Source organism: Balaenoptera ricei, chromosome 3 (genome assembly GCF_028023285.1).
Source record: "Balaenoptera ricei isolate mBalRic1 chromosome 3, mBalRic1.hap2, whole genome shotgun sequence".
Classification (NCBI taxonomy): domain Eukaryota; kingdom Metazoa; phylum Chordata; class Mammalia; order Artiodactyla; family Balaenopteridae; genus Balaenoptera; species Balaenoptera ricei.
The window spans coordinates 67,874,605-67,894,783 of NC_082641.1; the positions used below are offsets into that span (position 1 = coordinate 67,874,605).

The following is a 20,179-nucleotide window of genomic DNA, read 5'->3' on the forward strand; positions in this document are numbered from 1 at the left end:
TTCCCTAGTCAATTGAAGATAATACGGGAGAAATATACATGCTTAATATATTTATTATGCTTAATATAATAAATTAATGAATTATCCAACGTGCATAGCGCTTTGGGAAAGATAAAAATGATCTCTGCTCTTAAGGAGATTATATTCTATTGACAAGACAACATATCAAAAAGAAAATAGAGCAAAAGACTGAGCAGACGCTATAATTGTTATTAAAATGCAAGGCAGTATTTTCTCTTAACCTTGCTACAACTAATAAACAGAGGTAAGTCAGTTAAACTCTCTTTTTGTGATCTTCCCCATTTGTCAATGTCATTGCTCTCCTACCTAATTCATGCTGTTGTGAGACACACAGAGTAGTGCCTTACAAAAATAAAAAAAAAAAAACATTTGTGTTAGTGGATGCATTACTAACTATTCTAGCGGAGAAGTGACTTGAGTGTTGTTTTATGTCTCAGATGGTGAACATGAGTTAAACAAAATTATTCTTTTTAAATAACCTTATATATACATGTGGGAAGGATAACAGAGGACAGGTGGGTAGTCTCAGTGCTCTCTGTTCACAGACTAAAAGTCTAATTTCCAATGGCTGTTTTGAATTTTTTTTTTTTTAATTACAAAGGAAACCGGAGAAGATGACAGGATCATCATAATTACTGGGAAAACAACGTGTCTACAATCTAAAACCACATGTAACTAGGTAGGGCTTTTTGGCTTGGTGAAAGTCGCACCATACCACAACTCATGGTCTTTAGGGACCCTATGGGCAAATGTGCATGGTGGTCAAAAAGCCTCTTGGGAGGAAAGGGTTGATAGTTTCCCACTTTCTTTTTTCAGTTTCACGGTCACTGATATATTTCTAGTCATTGGCAAGGAAGGGCTTTACCGACACTGACGAGCAGAAAAGGGTACAAAAGTTCCACTATGTGAAAGGCTGTCAATGGACTTTGTTGGGGATCAGAACTCAATATGTTGCTTGGATTGTCAGGCATTATGGAAAGCATGACATTTGTCTAAATCCTGAAATATTTCCTGAAAGCTATGGGTAATGAACATATGTTTGATCACTTAATAAGTACAGCGTGGCGGGTCCCAGCAGCTCGGGCGGCGGGAGGAGCCGCAGCGGCCAAGCAGCCCAGCTTCGCGAAGGCTCTCGGTGCGCCGCGGCCACCAGGATGCTCAAGAGCAAGGTCAGCTCTGCCGAGGGCGCCGTGAACGAGGAGCCCAAGAGGAGATCCGCGAGGTTGCCCGCTCAACCGGCTCCCGCAAAAGTGGAAAAGAAGCCAAACAAGGCGGCAGGAAAGCATAAATCTTCAGACAAAAAAGTGCAAACAAAAGGGAAAAGGGGAGCAAAGGGAAAACAGGCCGAAGTGACTAACCAACAGACTTAAGACCTACCTGCAGAAAACGGAGAAACTAAAAACGAGGAGAGCCCCGCCTCTGATGAAGCAGGAGAGAAAGAAGCCAAGTCTGATTAATACCACACACCCGGTTCTATCAGTGGTCCCTGTCTCCCTTCTTGTACAATCCAGAGGAATATTTTTATGAACTATTTTGTAAATGCAAGTTTCTTAGTAGCTCTAGAAACATTTTTAAAAAGGAGGGATTCCCACCTCATCCCATTTTTTAAGTGTAAATGTTTTTTTTTAAGAGGTGAAATCATTTGCTAGTTGTTTATTTTTTGGTACAAACAGAAAATAGTGGGATATTGAATACGGGAGGCTTTGATTGTCTTGGGTGTCAGTTTAAGATTCCATAGATGGGGGGGGTAGCTTTTATATCCTATAATACAAAGCATACTAAAATGGCAGTTTGGAGTCATTTGTGCATTTAATGTCTTGAACATTTTAAATTACTTCTCTTCCCATGTTGTTTTTGGTAGAATTGTATCCTAAAGCAAACCACTCACTCCTTAATCTTGGCTCTCCTTGTCAGAATTTCGTGCACTCTGTAACATCTTTGGCCGTGGTAGTCCAGTTCTTCTAGTAACTTTGTTAATGTGTTGTGAACGATTGACGATTTGAGTATGTAGTGTATATGATATTAAATTGTGAATTAGTGGGACTTATGATGTAACAGCATATCAATATCTGAAGATATTAGTACTTGATATCCTGTTAGGGAAAATTTGCCTCCAAATTTTAAGCTGGAAAGTCACTGGAATAACTTCAGAAAAGAATCACAACTACATGATTTTTTAGGTTTTTGGTATGTATGTTAAGAATTGTGTACAAATTGAAATGTCTGTGTACTGATCCTCAAAACAACGAATAAAATCTCATTATGAAAGAAAAAAAATACAACAGACTGTACTATGCATTGTGGGTGATATGTAAGTCCAGCTGTCCCTCAGTATCTGCAGGGGATTGGTTCCAGGACTCACAATGGATAGCAAACTCCGCGGATGCTCAAGTCCCTTATATAAAATTGTGTGGTACAGTTGGCCCTCAGCATCCCTGGGTTCCACACCTTCCAATAGAGAGGGTAAATTGTATATATCCATACAAAAACCATCCTCCAAGAACTCACATGCTAGAAAATAAAGGTAAGTTACATATATTAACAATTACATTATGAAGCAGACACTGATAAGCACTAAACTTACAGATGGATTTTTATATAAAAGCAGAAGGGAGGTTTTACTTCTATTACTTGAAATTGAGAAAGATTCTAACGATGAGGTGGCAACGGAATTGAACTTTAAACTTTAAAATGTAAAAGATGGATAGATTCTCTTGATACAGAGACACAGGACAAGGCATTCATGATGGAGGACAGTAGATAGCTAACAAGAGAGAAAATAGAAAACATAGGATGGATCTGGGTAACAATGTGCAGTAGTTTTGAAAAGGACAGAGGTGGGAGAAACAAAAGGATTTAAGGAGGGCATGTGCCAGATCATCATAGGCCTTGAGTATTTAGATAAAAGTAAGATATTCATTCCTTTTGTAATCTAGGCTTGTAAAATATATAAAATAGTATAATCCAGCATCATGTAAAACTTGAAATGGATTGAAGAGAATCTATAAACAGTGTGATCTATTGGAAGCATTTGTGCCACTGTCCAGATAACAAATAAGGTTGGAAAGCAGGATAGGGGAAGTGGAAATGGTGACAACCCGTAAAGATCAAACAGAGAAGGAACTTGGCAACTGTATGGTTTATATTTGTACAGGGCCTTTTGCTATATACCTTGCATACTAACCCTGTCCTGGATTAACTGGCTTTTCCCATTCTTCCATTCCCTTTTCTGTTTTTTATCCTTTGACACTGTTGTCTTACATATATATACATATGTATATGTGTGTGTGTATATATATATATATATATATATACATATATACTTATATATATATAACTCTTTAGCTTTGGGAAAATTATATTAAAAAATAGAAAGATATAAAACACATTAGAACTGATCTTTTATTTTTTATCTTCCTAAAGCATAACATAAAACTAAAGTTTGCATTGCACTCCCCTCCTAGTAGTAATTATCATGAGTTTGATGTATGTAATTCATGTATCTATATCTGTAATATTTGATATCTCTAATGTACATTTAAATAAACATGCATAGAATCATCTACATCTTTTTTCACTCAACATTCAACAACAAACTAAATTATGAAAATGATGCCTATGATCCAGCAGTTGGGCTTCCTGGTATTTAACCAAAGGAAGTGAAAACTTATGTCCAAACAAAAACCTGCACACATATGTTTATAGCAGCTTTATCCATAATTGTCAAAACTTGGGAGCAACCTTCAGTAGGTGAAAGGAAAAACTGTGGTACATCTAGACCATGGAATATTATTCAGCACTAAAACAAAATGAGCTATCAAGCCATTAAAAGACACAGAGAAAACTTAAATGCATATTACTAAGTGAAAGAAGCCAATTTGTAAAGGCTATATATTGAAAGATTACAACCATATAACATACATGAAAGGGAAAAACTGTGGAGACAGTGGAAAAAAAAAAATCAGCAGTTGCCAAGGCATGGAGGGATGAATAGACATAACACAGAGGATTTTCGAGCAGTGAAACTACTCTGTATGATACTATGATGGTGGATACACATCATTATAAATTTGTTCAAATCCCTACTATATACAACCAAGAGTGAACCATAATATAAACTATAGACACTGCATGATAATGATGTGTCAATGCAGGTTCATCAGTTATAACAAATGTACCTCTCTGGTGGGAGATGTTGATAATGGGTTTGGCTATGCATGTGTGGTGACAGAAGGAAAATGGGAAACCTCTGTACCTTCTGATCAATATTGCTGTTTAAAAAATAAAGTTTATTCATTTTGTTTATGGTTTCCTTTGCTACGCAAAAGCTTTTAGCTTTAATTAGGCCCCATTTGTTTATTTTTGTCTTTATTTTCATTACTCTGGGAGGTGGATCAAAAAAGATCTTGCTGCAATTTATGTCAGAGAGTGTTCTGCCTATGTTTTCCTCTAAGAGTTGAATAGTATCCAGTTTTACATTTAGGTCTTTAATCCATTTTAAGTTTATTTTTGTGTATGGTGTTAGAGAATGTTCTAATTTCATTTTTATATGTAGCTGTCCAGTTTTCCCAGCACCACTTATTGAAGAGGCTGTCTTTTTTCCATTGTCCATTCTTGCCTCCTTTGTCACAGATTAGGTGGCCACAGGTGTTTGAGTTTATCTCTGGACTTTCTCTCCTGTTCCACTGATCTATATTTCTGTCTTTGTGCCAGTACCACACTGTTTTGATTACTGTAGCTTTGTAGTGTAGTCTGAAGTCAGGGAGCCCAATTCTGCCAGCTCTATTTTTCTCAAGATTGCTTTGGTTATTCATGATCTTTTGTGTTTCCATACAGATTGTAAAATTTTTTGTTCTAATTCTGTGAAAAATGCTATTGGTAATTTGGTAGGGATTGTTTTGAATCTGTAGGTTACTTGGGTAGTATAGTCATTTTTATAATATCGATTCTTCCAGTCCAACAACATGGTATATCTCTCCATCTGTTTATGTCATCTTTGATTTCTTTCACCAGTATCTTATAGTTTTCTGAGTACAGGTCTTTTGCCTCCTTAGGTAGGTTTATTCCTAGGTATTTTATTCTTTTTGATGTGATGGTAAATGGGAGTGTTTTCCTTAATTTCTCTTTCCGATCTTTTGTTGTTAGTGTATAGGAATGCAAGAGATTTCTGTGTATTAACTTCGTATCCTGCAACTTTACCCAATTCACCGATGAGCTCTAGTAATTTTCTGGTAGCATCTTTAGGATTTTATATATATAGAATCATGTCATCTGCAAACAGTGACAGTTGTACTTCTGCTTTTCCAAGTTGGATTCCTTTTATTTCTTTTTGCTTCTCTGATTGCCATGGCTAGGACTTCCAAAACTATGTTGAATAAAAGTGGTGAGAGTGGACATCCTTCCTTGTCTTGTTCCTGATCTTAGAGGAAATGCTTTCAGTTTTTCACCATTGAGAATGATGTTTGCTGTGGGTTTGTTGTATATGGCCTTTATTATGTTGAGGTAGGTTCCCTCTATGCCCACTTTCTGGAGAGGTTTTTACCATAAATGGGTGTTGAATTTTGTCAAAAGCTTTTTCTGCATCTATTGAGATGATCATATGGTTTTTATTCTTCAGTTGGTAAAAAGAAAAGACAACCCATAGAATGGGAGGAAATATTTATTTGCAAACAAAGTGACTGACAAGGGATTAATCTCCAAAATACACAAACAGCTCATGCAGCTCAATATCAAAAAAAACAAACACCCCAATCAAAAAATGGGCAGAAGATCTAAATAGACATTTCTCCAAAGACGACATACAGATGGCCAAGAGGCACATGAAAAAATGCTCAACATCACTAATTATTAGAGAAATGCAACTCAAAACTATAATGAGGTATCACCTCACACTGGTCAGAATGGCCATCATCAAAAAATCTACAAACAATAAATGCTGAAGAGGGTGTGGAGAAAAGGGAACCCTCCTACACTATTGGTAGGAATGTCAATTGGTACAGCCACTATGGAGAACAGTATGGAAGTTCTTTAAAAGACTAAAAATAGAGCTACCAGATGATCCAGCAATCCCACTCCTGGGCATATATGCAAAGAAAACCATAATTTGAAAAGATACATGAACCCCAGTGTTCATTGCAGCACTATTTACAATAGCCAAGACATGGAAGCAACCTAAATGTCCATCGACAGAGGAATGGATAAAGAAGATGTGCTACATATATACAATGGAATATAACTCAGCCATAAAAAAGAATGAAATAATGCCATTTGTAGCAACACAGATGAACCTAGAGATTGTCACACTGAGTGAAGTAAGTCAGACACAGAAACACAAATATTATATGGTATCACTAATATCTGGAATCTAAAAAAAATGGTACAAATGAACGTATTTACAAAACAGAAATAGAGTCACAGGTGTGGAAAACAAACTTATGGTTACCAAGGTGGGGGGGAAGGATAAATTGGGAGATTGGGATAGACATATACACACTATTATATATATATAATAGATAACTAATAAGAACCTACTGTATAGCACAGGGAACTCTACTCAATACTCTGTAATGACCTATATGGGAAAAGAATCTAAAAGGGAGTGGATATATGTACAATTGATTCACTTTGCTATACAGCAGAAACTAACACAATATTGTAAATCAACTATACTCCAATAAAAATTAATTTTTAAAAAGTCTGTTAAAAATGAAACAAACATACATTCACACAAATGATGCCAAGGTTTTGAGTCTCAATACCTAGGAGGTGGTACAATTTGCAGAAATACGGTAAAAAAAAAAAAAAAAAAATGAGAGTAGAGGGCCAGGTTTGGATGAGGAGCTGTGTTACAAGTTCATTTTGGGACCTGTTAAAATCAATGTGCTGGCAAGACATCCTAGTGGAAAGGCATATAAGGCTGGTTGAAATGTGAAACTTGATGGTCAGAAATATATCAGAACTTTATGGAAGTTATTCTCAGTATAAGTGACTGTTGAAGCCATTTAGGATTTTGTATTTTAAAACTACTTCCCTAACCTTCAAAGTTCTCAAGGACTTTCATTTCCTAGACTTATGACTGAAGGGGGAAAAAAAAAGCAAAATATGTAAAATCCTGCAGGCCATTTTTATGTGTTTCAATAGAAATTAAGGCCTCAGACAAGAATGTTTAAATTCTTCTGTTCAGTTTTAAAGTTTAGAGACATTATCATCTTTATATGTGCTACTGATATAACAATAAATAGTTGCTCTAAAGTATATATTAAAAACAAATTATGTCCTCAAATTAGGAATAGGCACTGTTTTCTTTTGAGAATATAATTTGCTTTTAACAGAGAAATGTCTTTTCTTTTTTGCATACATGTAATTTTTTTCACTTTTGTACCAGACTTCAATTAAAATTTTATTCACAATCAGGCATGTCATTTTATTTAAGTTACCTATTTAATCCAAATTGAAGTGTGTGCCCGAGAAGCCCTTTCCAAATAATTAGAAAGTTTCTTTAGTTTAACCTAGATCAAGTGCTTATATTTTAAAACTCACGTGAATAGGCTTCCTAGCAATTACCTGAAATCTGTCCCTGAGCTTTTGACATTAAACAATTAAGCTCTATTTCTTGACTTTCAATTAGTATATTCATATCCCACTCCATATTTGATAAGTTGATTAATGAATCACCGAGCAATTTCAATCCTGTCAAAATAACGAAGAATTCATGCTATTTGTTCTACTAACTAAATTTAAAATATTAATTCAGGCTCTGAGGCAGAGTTTAGTACTGGGAATCTTAAAGGAAGATGTGGAGTGGGAGAGAGAAGGGTAGGTGTTTCCAGAGAAGTTCTAGAGATCATGTTGGTAGGAGAGGTAGAGTAGGCAGATCCAGAGAGCTCACAATTCTGTATGCAATTGTTTTGGCTTCATGGTAAGAGTGTATAATATTTTTGACTATTGAAATGTTATAAAAATATTTGGTTCAGAAATATCCCCTTCAATTCCTCCAAATGCAAAGAACTGTTTTAATGATTCTGTTTGGAAATCAGGTGCTATATTCCTCTAGGAACCAATTATTCCTGCTGAAACATTTGTTTGCTGTCATGTAGACATGGGTTAGGTGACAGAAATCACAGAATTTCAAAAGATTAGCAGAGGAGAGAAAAAAAAAAAAAAAACCTTTAAAGAGCCTTAGGGGCAAACATAGAAACAACCCACACAGAAAAATTGAAGCCATGATGAAAAATTCCTCCTTTGATGTTTTACAGAGGCAAATAAAATGTGGAAATAATGTTGCTCAAAATAAATTTTCTTTTGTACTTGTATCAAACTACTTCTATATAGGATTACATACTGTGTGAGGTGAAAAGTAAAAAAGAATGTATAGCAATCGTTTTATCATGCAGTCAGATTTACTGATGTCACATATGATAGGATATAGTACCAACTGACTATTTTGGGGACAAAGGACATTTTTAGAGAATAAGCATCAGAAGGTCACCTAAACCTAAAATATTTAAAACACTAATGAATGTGAAAGATGATTTTAAAGAATTCTAAAGTCACTATTGGCTAGTTCTTTCTCTGGTGACTTGGAATTACAGGAAGGTCAAACTTCTATAGCTCACTGTAATGTCACTATAGTCATTAGCCAATCTTTTTCTCCCTCTTCAAATATTTTGAGGTAACCTTCCATGTCCAAGGCTATCGTACTTTAGTCTTACCAAGTGATACCATCACTCTCGCTGCCTCTCCAACATTTGGCACCTGAATATTTCAGTTAAATGGAAACCACTCACTCTTTCAATTTTCACCATGAACACATTTTGGCCAGACTATTTTTCTCCTATCTCTTCTCCAGCCATCTCCCAACCTCTAATTGTGCTTGTTCACTACTGGCTATACTTGCCCTTTGGCACAATTCTAGTCCTTCGCTCTTTTCCCTGAACTGTCATTTCTTCTGTGATGAGTCTCTTTACCCCTTTTCTCTGCTGTAAACCAGGGAACCTGTTATCATACATGAGCAAACTCTCCCCACTTCACCTCCTACCCTTGGAGAATGACATTTCTTTTCTAGAAATAGTCCTCCCATCATCTATTTCATCACATTCCCTTGTCTGAAATCCACAATCTCTTCCAAAATAGCACTTCCCCACAGGACTGTCCCAAGAGAGGGTTAATCTCTTACGGCCTGAGTTTCCAGCTCACTGCTCCGTTTTCTTAGTTACTCAAAGGATTGTTTGTGAGGTCCCAGCTTCTACCACGGAGTAAGACTACATTTTAGAGCATGAACATCACAGCTTTCTCCACATGTGCATCACCGGTTTTCTTAACGTCTGCAGTGCCCTCTACCTACCTCACTGTAGCACTTGGGTTTCCCTTTTCCCTTTCTTCCTTATTGTCTTAGTATTTGTGTATCATTCACACTGATGGCAAATGGTGCACTTTGATGGATCAAGTTCTTTGACTAAAATTCCCCATCATTCTTTCAAAAAGACTCAGATTCCAAGATCTCATTTTATGTCCCCCATTATCACATATTAATAAAGTCTATTTTAACTATTAAAATCATTGATTTAAAAAAATTTTAGAACACTCTTAATCAAATATCTGCCTTTTTAATGGTTGGTCACCCCCAGCACTTTGGTGCTGGGAAGTCACACGTATTTCCTTACTGCCCTTTTACTATTACATCTTGTTTACCAGCTCCAAGTAAGTCCTCACTACGTCCTAGCTATTCTTTTATTTATTTCTTCTTTTCTCCCAATTGTATTCTCCATAGTGGCTCTTTCAAATCTTTTCTGACAGTACTTAGGTGTGGAATCAGGGTCTGTGGATTCTCCATCTTTCTTATTCTTTTTTCAAACCAAAAATAATTTTCTCATAGATAATTGAGGTCATGCTTTCATCAATCCCAACAATCAGAAACCCCTCCACAGTGTCTGCGTATCATCACTTAATCATTTCTTATCTCTTCTCCAAAGAGAAGTGGTCACTCTTCTGCCTATTACAGTCTCATCCGGGGGCCTCGATCCCCCGCCCCTTTTATTTTTCCTTGTATGCTTTTACGTGACCTTTTTCAGGATGAATTTGGTGTAGAGGTTAAGAGCATGGGTTCTGGCACCAGGCTGCCTAAATTCAAATACTCATGCTGCAATGTGTTAACCATGAGAACTGTTATATAACCTTTATTAGTATCAGAATCCTCATCTGTAAAAGGGAAAGGATAATAACAGTACTTCTCTTATAGGGCTGTTGTAATAAATGAGACAATATACTTAAAATGTTTACATCAGTGGTGAGTATAGTGTTTTCTACTGTTATAAAAATATTTTTCCTAATTCCAGCACCTCCAATTTTTATATTCTGTCAGCTTCTTTATTACAACCTACTAAAATGGTCAGATCACTAATATTTTAAAAGAAAATTCTCCAGAACTGGCAAATTTAACTGAAATAAAACGACATCATAAAATATTTAACAAGACTTGCGTGTTTCCTTTTTTTGGATTTAGCATCACACATGTAATACACAATGTTTTTAGATCAATATACAGAAATCACAGTGTTTTAAAAAATTGTTCAATTAATGGGATGACTGCTTTATTTAATCTAGGTATTAATAGTTATAATGGGCGGAAATACTTTGTAGTCTTCCTCTTGATACTTAGATATTAAAATACTATCAAAGAGCATTCACATGTATTTACTATATCTGTAAACGTTTCTATGCAACTTTTAAAAATGCCTTTCATTTTTGGTTATTGGAAAGAGGAAAAAGTGTTCCTTTTAGCTGTTCAAATTTTGTATTCTGTTCTGCCTATGAGAAGACACATTATGTCTGGAATCCTAATCGAAGCAGATGAGTTTGTCTATTAGTTACAACTGGGCAGGTGCTAACTAGGCTCTCTGTCTCGCAGCTGCTACTGTGGTGTAGGTGTCCGGCTGTGACGTTCTCAGGAGACCCTCATGGGGTGATTTTCAGAGTTAGAGGATTCTGCTGGGCGTCCAAGTCTCTGAAGAACACTTTGTAGTTTGTTTCCATGTTTACCTTCTTAAAAGGCAATGAACATGTGCCTATGTGAATATTAGATATGCAAAGTAATACATGAATATACATGTAAAGAACATTGGAAAGCAAAAAGTTTCCCTATTGTGAAACTTTGCAATGGCTTCAGACATATAAGCAATAGTTTAAAGCCTTAAAAGGTCATTTGCAATTCATATTGAAGACTGTAGCTCTATTGCAGGCATTTTAAAAGGTTGTGTGCATCAGAGTAGAAAAAGAAATTGCCTTAATCTAAATATGGTCTTGCTACAACTGTCTGGGACAAAAATATGAAATTGGATTCTCTTACATTCAATATGCTCTGCCTTTGACTATTATTTACAACCCTAGTGGCACTGTTTCAAAAGTACATAGGGATTGTATGTTTAAATAATCAAGAATCACAAAAATAGTATGTTATGACAAGAAAAAGTCATGGTGAATAGTTTTAATGTCTAATGAGATTTATCTTTAAACTATTCAATAAATTCTTTATTTAAATCTAAGCTATTTAAAAAAACCTCCTTTTAGCAAAGTTTTGGTCTAGACGTACATGAAAGAAGGCTCTCTTGAGAAGTAAATAATAAAACTCAAAGGCTGAGCATGCATATTTTTCTCCTTTAAAATTTAATTTTAATGAAATTTCTACAGTGAGCTGCATTCAAATATAATGAAAACTGGCAACCAATTGTAGTAGAATAAAATGCATGTCAAATTTACTTGTCTTCAGTAATTCAGTTTTATTAATTTATAATTGAATTAGAATTTAATACTTGGGGAAAAAATTTTTTTCTGTGGAAAAATTCTAAAATGATCTGTTCTCATGTAATTTCCCAGTTGGAGACCTTTTTTTAAATGTCAGAAAATAGATCAACAGTAAAAATACTTAAGAAGAAATGTCATTTTCTATGGCTTGGATAATCGCACCTTAACCAACATTATAAGCTTATCAATATAATGGCCATAAATTTATTCCTTAACAAAGGAAGTGACTGTTTTATTTATCTTATTTACTTATTCTGCAATCTAAAGAACACTGGCATTTTATCAGGTGCATTATATAGTAGATGTATATTTTGAGCTTGTTTATTGAGATTATGCTGCTTTTTCAACTTGTCTAATTTCTTTTCTTACCATAGTTTAAAATATTGATGGTATGCTTTAGTTTTTGGTATACAATAAAAATCTTTCTGGTTGACTTATTTTCTTAGAGGTTTTCACAGTGTGTCACAGAGACTAAAATATTTAGATAATGATGATGATAGTCCATGGTACTCTATAGACATTATAGCACTGAGCACTTTATCTCTGCCCAATAGTACAGAGCTGAGTGTGATTCCTGCAGTTCCCAAGTGGGGAGAAAATATAATGTAAGTAATCAGGTTATCTAAGCATTCTAGTATTTAATAGCTCTTTTATAAACAGACTTTTTTCAGTAGAGACAAACCTATTCTATGAATCCAGCAACATATTCCGTGAATTTATAGAAATAGAATAATGTACAGATTATATTAGTTTCTGAATTTTTAATATGAACATTTCTGAAGCAGATAAGGCAAATACTACTCCCTTGTCATTTTTTTCTTTGTAAATTTTTGTGTGTGTGTGTGTGATACTGAAGTTATCATTTATTTTAACAGCAAGGCTACTGTTCTTGCCACTTGGGGCACAGGTGAGGAAGGCATACATAAAATAATTTCGGGAGGTATATCCTTGATGTTAGCTGCATAAGGCCTCCTTTCATTTGCTTACAACTTTCTTAGTGGGAAAAGATGGCTCACTCTTTGCCATCCTTTTACTTTTCTGCATTATGACACAGCACTGTTCTAACAAATATCCCACCTCATATTCTTAGGGGTTCTAATGCCCATCTCCATACAACATTACTGAGCCTTTGTGGATATTGGGTTAGTGATGATTTTTCTCCTGGGTGAAGAATAAACCCTGATATGGAGAATACTTCTATGATTACTGCTGATGAGTGAGTGAACTTCCATTGGAAAGTGGTTGCCTTTATGATAGGAATTCAGGAATCACAGGAAAGACATGTGACTACCTAAAATACATCCATCTCTCCTGCCTAAATTTTGACATTGTGGAACAAGGCAATTCCTATTACTCAGGTAATTTTAAAAAGCTCTAAAATTGAAACATCTCTGGGAACACATTCTTCCTCAATTTATACTAAATGTAAATATGTGAAATCATGGAAAGAGAGGCAAGGAAAGCCAAATGGCATTGATTTTGTAATATTAAAGAAGGGAGGGTAAAGAAGGAATAAAAAGATCGAAATCAATCTACATCCTTAAAATTAAAAAAAAAATACAGTAAGCACAGTCTTGAGAGATCTGTTATTTCTTTTTCTTTTACTAAGTTTTGAGTTTAGGGCAACCAGTTGATTTTCTGCAGTTGTTAAATAACTTGTCTATTTAATGATAAACCCTCTAGGCTTCCCTTTCCTTGATCAGACCTTCAGCACAACTTAACAGCCAGTTGAGAACACTGGTTTGAAATCATACTGCTCTATAGACAGTAACCCAGTTACTACACTGATATGTATAAATGTATAGATTGGAAACTATTAAATTTTGTCATTGCCCTGATGGTCAGTGACTGATCAAAGTCAATGAAGGAGGAAAATAAAATAAGTCTTTGAATGACAGGAGAGCATTAAAAAAAATAGAAGACATATCTTGCAAATATTTATGACATAGCAATGTAATAACAGGATTTTTTTCCCTCTTTTTTTCTCTTCCTTCCTCTTCTCTCCCTCCCCTTTTCACTCACTTTCTGTCCCCTTCTCCTTCATTTTTCTTCAAAAACAGTCACAGTCTACTGTAATTTCCTTTCTCTGAAGCTATAGGGAACTATTAAATGGCAACTCAAAACACCTGAAAAGTTGTTTCCTTTGAGGTTTGTTGATGTTTTGTTTTCGTCCTGACAGGAACATGCCAAGAGAAGGTATCAAAATAATCCAGGCAGCAGACATTGATCTGCAATTTTGATGGTTAATTAGTGGATCAGGTATCAACAGAAAGTGTGTAATTATTATAATCTGTGAAAATTAAGTCTCTTGCTATGTTCCTTACCTATTATTTAAGCTACAGCACGTGGCTATAATGAGTACAATGTGTAGAGAGCTACATTTATAAGCATAATAAATAGGAATCGGATGCAATTATTCTTGATGTTTCACAGAGTTGTGCTGAGAGCATGTGTTTAGCTAGTGATGCTTTGCTGAGTGCTTTTTGCTTGGGGCACTATAGCTTCCATTATTAGAAGGTTTTAGATTATGGTTCGTTTTGTATTTAAGCTGTTGACAATAATAATGGTTATTGCTATCAAGATAATCTGCAAGTGACAGTAATTTTAATGCTCCTCTTCTTGGTGTAAAGCATTAGAGTTCCAGCCATGTAGTTAAGAGTGTAACTCTCTGGTTTTCTTTTTATATACGTTCTTTGGAAAATGTTAAATACTTACAGGAATAATATAGTATTCCTTGTTACGTAGTGAATTTATTTCTGTAATTTATAGCTGAAGAGAAGGAAATTTTAGCCTTTCCTTTTCCTTTCTCCACCCAGAGTTTTCTTCTTCATGTTCAAAAATAAGTAATAGAAAGCTTGAGCCACCCCATGATATTATAATAGTAAATGTTTATATCTTAAAACAAAAAAGAATTTCCTCTCTAAAAGAAATTGCCTACAGGAGACCTAGGAAGTAATTTCTTTTGATATGAAATTTAGGAACCTCATGTTTAGTCCCAATGAGTAAATAAAATGTGTTTGGAGGATGAAAATCACTGCTTCCTCCCACATTTCCTAACCATAATTAGTGGTGTTAGAAGTGGGGAAATATCTGATCTCAGTATTTTTTGTCCGCTAAAACAACACTGGTTTGCTAGAATATATTTTATGCGTAATAAATCTGCAAGTTAAATAGACATGAAAAAAATGGCTAAAAAAAAAGACTACAAATAAAGGAAAGTGTTTTTTAAAAGTTTCAACTTTAACAAAAACAAAATATCCTGTTATTGACTTTTTTTAACCTTTTCCTACTAACTGTATCATTTGGGTCACTGGTGAAGTCACTAGTGTAATAATCTGGAAATATGTAAATAATGATTTAGAATCTTCATAAGGTGAATGTTCATAGTAAGTACAATTGGGCTTTGGCCTGTAGCTGGAAGAAGAAAGATTAATTCCCAGAAGGGAAATAAAAGTAAGAGATGATAGAAATGACAGGCCTGGTTTGACCAAAAGTATTAAGGATGAAAGATGGAAGATGAAAGAGCAATCTTAGGAGATGTCTAACACTAAAGTATTCTAAATAGGCTATAGCCATCTCACTTTGCATATTAAAGCCAGTATGTCACAGAGTTTTCTATTAGCTTTTTTCTTTTCTTTTCTTTTTTTTTAGTTTTGCTTCATTTTTTTAAATACAAAATCAGACATGGTCATTTGGTAGGGGCACAGGTGTGAAGAGATAGCACTACATTTACTGGAGCTGAAACTTAAGAAGAGTTTTGAGATACAGCCAGCCTAAATATGCACTGCTAATAATTTTTAGCATTTTCTTAATTTTTAGACACTCTCTTCTCATCATAATACATATATAACTACATGTGGTTATATATAATTATAAATAGTCATATATATGCATTACATATGTAATGTATATACTGTATGTTATAGCCATGTATATGTATTATATATTAATGTAATACATACACACTTATATATAGTTATATATATATTACATATGTAATATATATTAGGATTAACATAGCTTCAAATTCTCAGCTCCTCATACATGGAGTATTTCAGCTTGTTTTTGTTTTAGAATATTCTCAAAGTTAATAGTGCTAAATTTCTATGTAAAATGGCTTGATGCTGCTGACATTTAACAGACTATGTTTTCTAATATGAAAATTAGAATATTGGATTCCAAGTCAAATTTGTGTCTTAATGTGATTTTGTAAGTATACATACATTCTATTAAATGTATTTAAAATATATTACAATTTTATAAGGTAAAAGACTAAAACAAAGATAATTCTAAAATTTAAACCTAATAATGTGCATGTGAATGCATGTGTGCATTAAGAGATAGAAGGATGAAATACAGAAAAAGGAAAAAAGAAAATGCAAGTGGGTGAAGAGGGAAAAACAATTCAGCTTATAAATCCTATAATTGGAAGAAGAGAATCATAATCATTTATTGAACTTGAAAACAGTTTGCGTTCAAAGGATGGCAAACGTTTCTTATGTACTTACTGCCTCTAACGTAGAAGATCATTTTTGACTTGTATGAGTAATTTGAATGATCTGCTTGAGGGACAGGTTGATTAATATAAAAAAAGTGTTCTGAAACAATTTAAAAAAATTCAGTGAGCTCTCTGAAGTTGTTAATGGGGCATGACAATATAAGGTTGAGGATCTGAATATATGTACTGGCCTTGCTCACTGATTCCTAGTAAAGAGAAGTTTTAGAATATTTTAGAGGATTTTATAATGGAAAGTTTTAATTAAAACCTGAAAATAAATCACTTTTGGTGAAGTTGAGTACATTTAAAGTAAATGAATATAAAATGTTCCCAAATACTTTAAACTATAAATAACAAATGAGTTCCTATAACTAAATAATTTCTGTGGATCTAAGCTTACATCATTTAAAAATGTTTTTCTGCTTACTTCTACCTGAGTTAAAACGTCTAGGCAAATACGTGATGTTAGGGCAATTAGTAAAGTAAAATTGATCTAGCTATTTTGAGACCGACATAATAAATATGTGTTACTTAAGAGCAGACCTACAGTTTATATCTTGAGCCTGCTAAGCTATCATGAGTAATCTTTCATGATAAAAAGATACAGATATTTGATCTCTTTCAATGGAAAGCATAAAGATACATCAATACAGTAATATACATTAAATGTTCAGATTTAGTGTTTTAGTAGTTTTTTGTGTTATCTAAAGTTCACAGGATTTACTAAGTCTTAGGCCAAGACATCTGAATAGGATTTTGGTGAGAAATCTATGCTATGGAAACATATATTTAGTCTGACAGTGAAGAAAAACATAATAAAATAAGGTCAGATGTGTGGATTCTATGTCAAATAGACTTAACCTAATTAATGTCCCCCACGAGCATGGACTGACCAAGGTCATAATCATCCTTTAAAAGTAACCTTAAATACCACATTTCTGCAAGCATTATTTAATGTCCTAGAGTTTAATAACCCCTTTTCCAGGTTTACTTGGCACCCTGTCCACCTCTTGCCTAACACTTGCACAATATTGGACTTTGTTTGACTTAAATATCTGCCTCCTCACTAGACAGTTAAGCCCATAGATAGGAAAAGTATCTAGTACACAAATTTGGCAAATGTATAAATGGGTGATCAAATGAAATATATATGTCATGATATTAGAAGAACCACTCATTCTGTCTTCTGAAGATTGTCTCCTTCAGAATTGTGAGTCACATAAGAAGGTCTCTGACTTTGTTACAGCATCAGGGTCAGTGATTATGATGCTGGTCCGAAGAACCCAAAGCATGCTCCTCCCAAACCACCACTAACTTTAAATCCATATAGGCTGGTTCTGATTGCCTAATGTCTTGAGGCAGTATTCTGATATACATCTTCTGATGTACATTGGTAGGTATTATTTATATGTATGGAAATATGTGTGATTATGTATGATTCTATGTGTTGCTTGGCAGTTTGTTTTTTGGTTTTGTCTAGATTCACTCATGTGAACATGTCTGACAGTTAACACTGCCTGCTGGCTAGGGTACCTCGTGTCTCCTCCACATGGTCTCTTATCGTCCTGTAGGCTAGACTGTCTTCCTTACATAGAGGTCTCAGGGCAGCATTCCTGAAACTCAGCAGTGCCCCTTATACCACATGCAGTTGGTCAAAGTAAGTCACAACACAAGCCTGGATTTAAAGGGTGGAGATACAGATATCATCTCTTCATGAGAGAAGCCATAAAATAATGCAGCTATGTTTTCAATCTAGTACAGGATTCTATTACACACTTAGTGGTTTCCAGTACTTAACATCACATTCATTCTCTTAAGATTGGCTACTATTCATGCAGAGGGTAAAATCATATCATTTGCTGTCATTGTGCTTATTCTTTTTCCCTAGGGTTTCCCTTATTGACTTCCATGAATCATCCGTCATGACCAAGTCACACCTTTCTATTTTCATAATTCTGGTTATTCTACTTTACATAGAAAAATGGGGCTATGACAAAACATTTACTTATTTTTTAATGAACATTCTAGGTGAATAAAACAATGTATTTCTCAACACTGTCTCATATGATTATGAGAAAATGATAGAGAAAAAAATCCTAAATAATAGTATAAAGCACTTGGAACAGGATGCCAAAAGGGTTTTTTTTTGTTTTTTTTTTTTCCCCTGTTTTCTCATGATTTCCCTAAAGAACCAAAAGTAAGGACAGCAGGACATATTATTCTTGGAATAATTATTCTAAAGACCATTATTCTAAAGACAGCTCCAAGGGATTGCCAGATGATTCTTCCAAGTTTACTAGGACATCGCCAAACCTGTTATCCTTATACTCAATAACCAAGCCAGTCTATAAAATGAACCTGAGAAGACACTTCACTAAAGTAGGGGGCACTTAGGAGGACTGTTTTGTAGGCATGGCAGCTAGTGTTGTGTTTCAGGAAAACACATCTAGCAGAGGGTGGAGGGCAGTGAGAGGGAGGCTCCAAAAGAATCAATGAATAAGGCTGCCAGTGCCAGTCAGATGAGATTGGCTTCATGCTTTCCATAAAGCTGACATGCAAAGGATATCCCTGGGCTCCCACCGGACTGGAGCGCAGTGGAAGAATTACTGAAAACTTGGAGGCTGAGGGATATATGAGAGTGTTGAGACTGACACATTTTGCCTGAAAAATTCTGGAAGTCCAAGGCTGCCTGGAGTAGTTCTTAACAGGAAGGAAAAGAGAGAAAGCAGCAAAAGTGGAGCAGCCTGCACTTCCACTCTGTGATTTTCCATTGGGTTAGGTGGATGGTTTGAAAGGAAACCAGGTTTGAGCCAACTTAAAATTACCCCACTCAAAAGAGTAACTTTTTTTTTAGAGTAACAGAACTTCTGTAGGAGGAGGCTCTGGGTACACTGCTGGGAGCAGGAGGGGAAGGAGGTTGGAAGAGGTTAGGAAATTTCATAAAACAAGACCCACAGGACTTTGATGGACCCACAGATGTAGCTTACATGAGGAACTGCTTTGGAACACCTACTATAAAGGGGGCGTCCATGGCCATATTACAGCAGAATGAGTGTTATAAACATCCTGCTTGAAACTGATCTTAGTTTCTCTATTTAAATAGAATCTCAATTTCCTGACGTTTCAACTTTTATGCTGCTTAACATCTGCTGTATTTTAAGAAATGACCAATAACACATTTTACTAAGACATAACTTAAGCAGGTCTCTCTCCTAGTTAAAGACAATAACTTGACACTATTGAGCTGAATAAACTGAACGATATGGCCATTCCCATATGAGGTTCAAACGTTATCATTTTAGATTCTTCTCTTTTATGTTGAGAGTCAATACATTTACAAGGAGTTATGACAGCTACAACAGCTATAAATCTAAACACTGGGCCATAGCCTGGTGGTAAAAATAGATTACAGATTAAAATTTCTCCAGCTTTTCGCTCAAAAGTGTACTCCATCTTTAGATGGATTATATAAGTACAGTTCCAATGCCTATATACCTCTCTTCCAGGAGTCATTTCAGAAAGTGTGAAGGATATTATCTCTTGTTGTTAGAGTGATCCAGGACAAAAGAATAGAAACATGAGTTTGGACTTACTGTGGACCTTTTGTATAGTTTCCCCCCTTTTCTTCCTCTTCTTGCCTTGTCTCCCATGCCCACACTGTCCCACGTGTTATTCCATTCCTCAGTTGTCCCCTTCCTTTATGTTGCTTTTTAGCTGCCCAAATCAGCACTATGAGACATCTTATTCCCTTCTCTTCATCCAAGGACCAAATTCTCTTTTATACCTCTAAATGTTGTCCCACCTGCCATGAATCTCAGACCCTCTGCTCCTGGCATGGGCTTAGGCATTTTAATGCTCATG

The 20,179-nt window shown here is 35.1% G+C and overlaps 1 pseudogene; it reads left to right on the forward strand.

The window, feature by feature from the left end:
• Nucleotides 1-1,175: 1,175 nt before the first annotated feature.
• LOC132363686 (non-histone chromosomal protein HMG-14-like) lies at nt 1,176-1,478 on the forward strand (annotated as a pseudogene).
• Nucleotides 1,479-20,179: the final 18,701 nt, after the last annotated feature.